Consider the following 7063-nt stretch of genomic DNA (forward strand, 5'->3'; position numbering starts at 1 on the left):
ATTGGCAACAGAATATAAATATAAACAAGTCAAACATTTATTTTTATTTTGGCCGCAATATTATTATAATAAACAGTTATATTTACTTCTCTATCACCGGCTTTATGACACTCCATCTGTAAATAATGAGGCACACAAAAATAACAGTGGACATCTCCATAGATCTCAGAGATGTCCATTGTTGACACAGTATCTTTGCTCTGATCTGCTCTTCGTTTTCTTGTTTTTTTTTTAGAATATCAGCACCTGTCGTAGACTTTTTATTGTCTTAGACTGTTTATATCAATTGAAGTTTTAAATGCTGTGATCCAAGAACGTTGACGAAGTTGTGTTTCTTGATTGTAAGTGGGATCATCGTCACTGAGGTCTACGTCGCTTTCCTCCGAATGTATTGGAGAAATTATGTAATTACGTACCACTGTTCGGGGTCTAATTGATAGAAACTCGTCACAAATCGGTGTTAATATGGATGGCGAAGAAACATTGGATTAAGATGTACCTGGCTGTGGGTTAACATTGTCATTTAAAGATTGGGCTGTGTCATGATCGCCACAAGAGTCTGTACTAGATGAAGTAGTACTTGAGATACTGTTAAAACTCGAAGAGCTGGATGAAGAGCTTGAGCTAGATGAACGACGGCGAGTGATTGATTTCTCACGAGTAATCATGGAATTTCTGTTTTTTATTATTTTGTCACTTCATACACGGGCAGCACGATGCTGATATGTTCTTTTGATCTCATAACAACTATCAAACCCAATTTCTTGTTGCTGATCCTGAAAAAAATATAACTTCCAGTTCCAGTTGTATTTTTTCGAAATTAGTGTATTCAAATGGTATGTTATCTTTTTCTTCGTTGGAAATAATTTGAAAATTATATATGTCGGCGCAAACCACGAATTTAAGAGGAACACGTGTCCAGAAATGATTATTTTAATAATAATAATAATTTAAAACTGTTTGATTGTTAAATTAATAATTTTTAGAAAATTTTGAAATGTTAAATTTGTCTAAAATATTTTAGTGTTTGTAAACAGCTGTTATGTTGAGTGAATAAGTCTATCACCACCTATTTTTGTTATAAAATATCAAGCGCCCGCCGGTATCGACAGGCTTGGTCGAGCCGACCAAGAGTGATAAAGATCGAAACCCGTGACGTCAGCTAACCTGACTTTTTTTTTAAAAAAACGGACTCGAACATGCTGCTCCGTTATATACATATATTTATAAAACATAAAACTAATTTAAATAAAATAAAAACCATAATAAATATAATTATTAATAGTTATTTTAATTTACAATTTCGGTTGCCAAAGATAGATTATCCTCAATGATAAAATCCAATCTAGGGTGATGGTTTCAGTAGGTTCATTATTCTTTGTGCTCGAGATTCCACTTTTCGGTAAAATCAACTAATTTAACAGCAGATTCTATTGAAAATACTATATTAAATAGTGCATTTAGGTACAATACTTAAAAATAGACTATGCCGTATCTAAACAACATTAAAACTTACATAACTTAAACTATAAATAATAAAAATAATCTACGCTGTAAATGAACTATATAAATGAATGAAACTGACTTCAATATTTACTAGAACTTAATAATTTATTTTAATTAAAAAGGCCCAATATAAAGATAAAATGATTTTTTCGTGTAAATAAGGGCCTAACACAAATTGCCTCATCAAATATAAAATAATTTACGTACTTTAACAAACCAATAAGACATATTTCCATAAAAAGTAATTACTTTTAGCAATATAGCGATTGTTATCAATTAGTACTTCCGGTTCTACATATACGGCTAGTTCGGTTACATCTTGATGATTATTTATAAGTATAGATTAAAACTTTTGTTCAACAATTTAATTAGTAATTTCATAATCAAATAAATAGTTGATTCATATTTGTTTATACTTGGAACATTTTATTATATATTATTCTATTTATTAATGGCGCCTTCTGCTTGTCAGCTTCCGGCGCAATTAATAAATAGTGCTTATTGTTATTTATATTTTCTCAAATTATGTCGATTAATCAATGCTTTAATAATTTTGTTTTATTATGTATAATGTAAGGATTAAGCTACTAGAATCTTATTTTACTGATCTGGCTAGGTTATCTGCTCCTTATCAACTTTCGGTGTAATAATATTAAATCTTTAATATTTAATGTTACATAATCCTGTATTATTAAATAATATTTGTCCGTAAATAATCATTAGAATAATTAAGATAATGTTTAATATTATCTTTTAAGTTTGAGTGAATGAGTAGAAGAGTGAATTTAGTATTAAATTAGGTCAAGATGTTTTTGTATAAATACCGCCAGTTTTAAATATATTGGGCATTGGTATTGTAACTGTTGTAACAAACATTACAAGTGTTTTCCTATATAACGTATCGTCATTTTCGCCGCCACCCTGATAACCCACCTTCTATACGATATATTATGAATTAGACCCAATTATTTATTACATTTTGCATAATACAACAACAACAGCCTGTAAATTCCCAATGCTGGGCTAAAGGCCTCCTCTCCCTTTGAGGAGAAGGTTTAAACCATATTCACCACTCTGTTCCAATGCGGGTTGGTGGAATTTCTATGAAATTTGTTCCGTCAACAAACAATGGACAACGGCTGGCGTCCTTGTGGTGAGTACAGATTACTCAATGCTAGGACAATTCCGGACAAATATCCTATCCGACACATTCAGGATTTTGCACATAATCTGTCCGGTTGCAATATCTTTTCAACAATAGATCTGGTTAAAGCGTATAACCAGTTACCAGTTTTTGAGCAGGACATCCCGAAAACGGCCATTACTACTCCGTTTGGACTCTTCGAGTTTAAATAAAACTAGTTATGACGGATTTTAATCGCGTATATTAATTATTTTGGACATCCCGACGTTTCGAGCACTTTACAGCGTTCGCGGTCACGAGTAGACTAAGGTGGTATTTGTCTATTTGAAGAACAAAGGAAATATTATTTGCAACTACCGCCAACGATTTCTCAATTGGTATCTTGAGTAACGTTCCGGTTGCACGCAGAAGGCACTGACTGTATCTTTAGGTCTTGCAGTCTGTTGGATTTGGGATTTTAAATTTTTAATAAGTGGATCCCAGGTGTTAGAAAGTCTCCAACCATCTTCTCTATTGAAGTTCGGATGTTTTTGAATTTCAATAGCCTCGCGTATCATTCTAGGAATGAATCTGTGTTCTTTAGCGAGGATCTGTGGTTTATCAAATCGGATAAAATGGTTAGGTGCATCCAGAGCATGTTCACAGACTGCAGACTTTGAAGAACGCCTATTTTTGATATCTCCTATATGTTCCTTGACCCTGGTACCGATACTTCTCTTTGTTTGGCCTATGTAAGATAAACCACACTCACATTCGAGTTTATATACTCCTGCAGTTTGTAAAGGAATATTACTCTTGATAGGTCTCAAGAACTGGCTCACTTTCTTATGAGGCTTGTAAACGGTTTTAATTGAAGCTCGCTTCAAGATGTTGCCAATCATGTCTGTAACTCCCTTCACATATGGTAGAAATGCAGGTTGTCGCTCAACTGTGGGTGGCTTGATACGGCTTCTGCGATGCTGGCGAGGCACGGGCAGCTTGTTCTGGCGGAGTGCAAGCTTGACCTGACGTAGCTCGTCCTCTAGGTGTTCAGCATCACAGAGATGGTGGGCTCTCTGAAACAAAGATTTGCCAACGGTAGCTAACTGGCTAGGGTGGTGGTGCGAGTCACCATTGAGGTATTTGTTGGTATTTGTTGGTGGTGTGGGTTTCCTATAAACTGTGTGACTTAATGTATTGTCAGGATTCTTGATAATAAGGATGTCAAGGAAAGCTAAAGAATTATTTGCCTCCATAGTAAATTGAATGTTTTTATTTATAGAATTAAGATGTACTAAAAATGCAGATGTCAGATCACAAGGTAGTATTGTGAAAGTGTCGAGTTTCCATTTATGACTTTTGGCTTACGGGACGCAGCTCAGACCTTCCAAAGGTTTATAGACGAGGTGACACGTGGCCTAGACTTTTGTTACCCTTACCTCGACGACATATTAGTATTACAAGCCAACCGATACTACGGAGCGTCTTTATTACACTAAAAGTACATACAAAAATGTAATAACATAATGATCGTAAATGAGTCATACGAATTGTGTGACGTCAAATGTCAAAGAACTTACAGGACGTGTACAGCGCTAGCTTTTACATATTTCCAATTGTGTGACGTCAAGTGTCAAAGAACTAACAGGCACGTGTACAGCGCTAGCTTGTACATATTTAAAAAAAAAAGGTAAATAAAAATAAGAAATTATCTAAAATTAAAGATACACGTTATTTATTTAAGTCCCCAGTGCTCGCATTAAGATTAAAGTGGATTTTCCTCGGGATGGTGGGTGATGTCGCAGTGTCGACACTCGTTGTAGTGCCTCGTGTCGCTGTACTTGCGGCTGTCATTCTCGGGATCGACGAAGAAGACGACGGGGGCGACGACACTATCTTGTCTAATGTAATGTCATTGTTTGTAGCGGCAGGGTTTGGGTTGACCTCACTAGGTTTCTATTTACATCTTGGCCTCAGATTAAAATATGCGAGTGTGAGCAGCAACGTCGTCATCAAGAATAAAATTGTATAAATTACAATATAATGTGTAGAGACATGGATTTCAAATTTCTTCAAGTCTGACCGCTTCAAATCGTCTATGTTTTTCTTTATTGATGTAAACAATTCTTCATGTTTCTCAGCGGTGAAATTGTGAGGCAATGATATGTTCATGAACTCGTTCAGCGTAGATATAACTGGTACATTGATGTGAGTCGTAGGTTGAATAGAATAGAATAGAATAGAATAGAATAGAATAGAATAGAATAGGATAGGATAGGATAGGATAGGATAGGATGTGGGCGGATGGGGTGCATGTCAGTCGCCTCCTCGTGGCGCACCCTGGGCAACGGGGCCGGCTTGAGCTCGCTCGCCGGCCGCGGCTAAGACTGACGCGGAGGAAGGCCGCGAGGTCGCTCCTAGTACTTCTCCGATTGGTGGCGGAGTGGACTGTGTGAGCGGCCTCGCTGGCATAGCGGAGGAGTGTACAATATGTACAATATGTATTATATGTATTTATGTAAATATTGTAAATAGTTGTGTAAATGTGAATATAGCGGAGGGCTCGTTATGAGCGTTGAAGGAGGGGTGGTCCACCATAGGCACGTGGTGGACCGCCGTCTTAGGTGTGGAGATACACCGATGGTCGGCGGCGGAGCCTGTCATCTTATCCGCCGCCACCAGGGCGTCAGCGTTGTTGGCGCCCAGCCTCCAGTGGCGGACTCGGGGGAGTCCGTCTCGTTTACGGGACGGAGGCAACGGAGGAAGGCGCGCCCTTAGGCGTGCGTTCAATGATTTGACCGCCCTACGGCGGTCGCCGCGGGGGGGCCGCGGAAGTATGCTTTAGCGTTCCCGTAGCCCCTCCATCACGCGGTACGGTGGAAACCCGAGGAGGTTTCAGTGGGTAGGACAGGGCCTTCTGCCCTGGCACGGGGCCCTTATGGCCCCGGTCGAGTCCCACATACCCGTCCCGGTCCCCCGGCCGGGCGGGAGGCGTAAATGCCTTTCCTCCTCGTAAAACAAAAAAAAAAAAAAAAAAAGGATGTGGGCGGATGCGCTGACGGCCCGCAACATCGCCGCGCTGAGAAGGCCGCAGCGCGCGATGGCCGTCAGGATGATAAGGGGATACCGTACGATCTCCTTCGAGGCAGCAAGCCTCCTAGCCGGATCGCCGCCCTGGGACCTCGAGGCTTAGCTCCTCGCGTCGCTCTATTGGTGGCGCGCGGAGGCGGTCGAGCGAGGTGAGCGCCTGGTGCCTCGGCAGATCGAGGCACGCAGGGCAGAGCTTCGCCAGGTCTCAGTGGCGGAGTGGGAGACGCGCTTAGCGCGACCCATGGCAGGGCAAGCCGTCGCTATTGCGGCGGTGAGGCCCGTTTTGAAGGAGTGGCTCACTAGGAGCCACGGCGCCCTCAGCTTTCGGCTGACGCAGGTGCTTACTGGACACGGATGCTTCGGTAGGTACCTGTGTCGCATAGGCCGGGAGCCGACGTCCCAGTGCCACCATTGTGGTGATTGCCGCGACGATACGGCGTTGCACACGTTGGCGGAGTGCCCAGCATGGGCTGAGCAGCGCCGTGACCTCGTCGCGGCCGTCGGTGTCGCTGCGGGAAACCTCTCGCTTCCGGTCGTCGTCTCCACGATGGTACGGAGCGAGGCAGGGTGGAGCGCCGTCGCCACCTTCTGCGAGGAAGTAATGCTCGCAAAGGAGGCGGCGGAAAGGGAGAGAGAGGCTGCCTCCTCTCTCCCCTCCCGCAGCAGACGAACTGGGCGTCACAGGGTGGTCGCCGACTTACGACCACCCTAGGGCGTGGCCTGCGGATGGCAGACTCGGGGCGTCTCGCCGTCCGACCAGCAACAGGCCTCGAGGCGGCGGCGTCGTGTTCCGCACGCGCGCCTCGTAGTGGAGTCCTGCGGCCGGGTGGACAGCCGCAGTGAGTGACGGGGCACGCCTGACTCTTTACATCAGGCGAGCCAACGCCCGTCGGAGGGGTGCGACGAATGCTTCGACGATACCCGCCCTTCCGACACATGGGCAATTGGAGGACACGGGTTGGGTTTTAGTCAGTAAGAGTCTGACAGTACCCTTCGCTCTTCCCCCAGAGCGAAGGGTCTCCATGATGGATTTCCCAACCATAAAAAAAAAAAAAAAAAAAAAGGATAGGATAGGATAGGATAGGATGGGGTGCATGTCAGTCGCCTCCTCGTGGCGCACCCTGGGCAACGGGGCTGGCTTGAGCTTGCTCGCCGGCCGCGGCTAAGACTGACGCAGAGGAAGGCCGCGGGGTCGCTCCTGGTACTTCTCCGATCGGCGGCGGAGTGGACTGTGTGAGCGACCCCGGTGGCAAATGCGGAGGTAGTGTATATATGTATTTTATGTAAATAGTGTAAATACTTTGTACAACTTGTATATATATGTATATGTATATAGAACGGAGG

The sequence above is a fragment of the Vanessa cardui genome, chromosome W, assembly GCF_905220365.1.
Source record: "Vanessa cardui chromosome W, ilVanCard2.1, whole genome shotgun sequence".
Taxonomy (NCBI): Eukaryota; Metazoa; Arthropoda; class Insecta; order Lepidoptera; family Nymphalidae; genus Vanessa; species Vanessa cardui.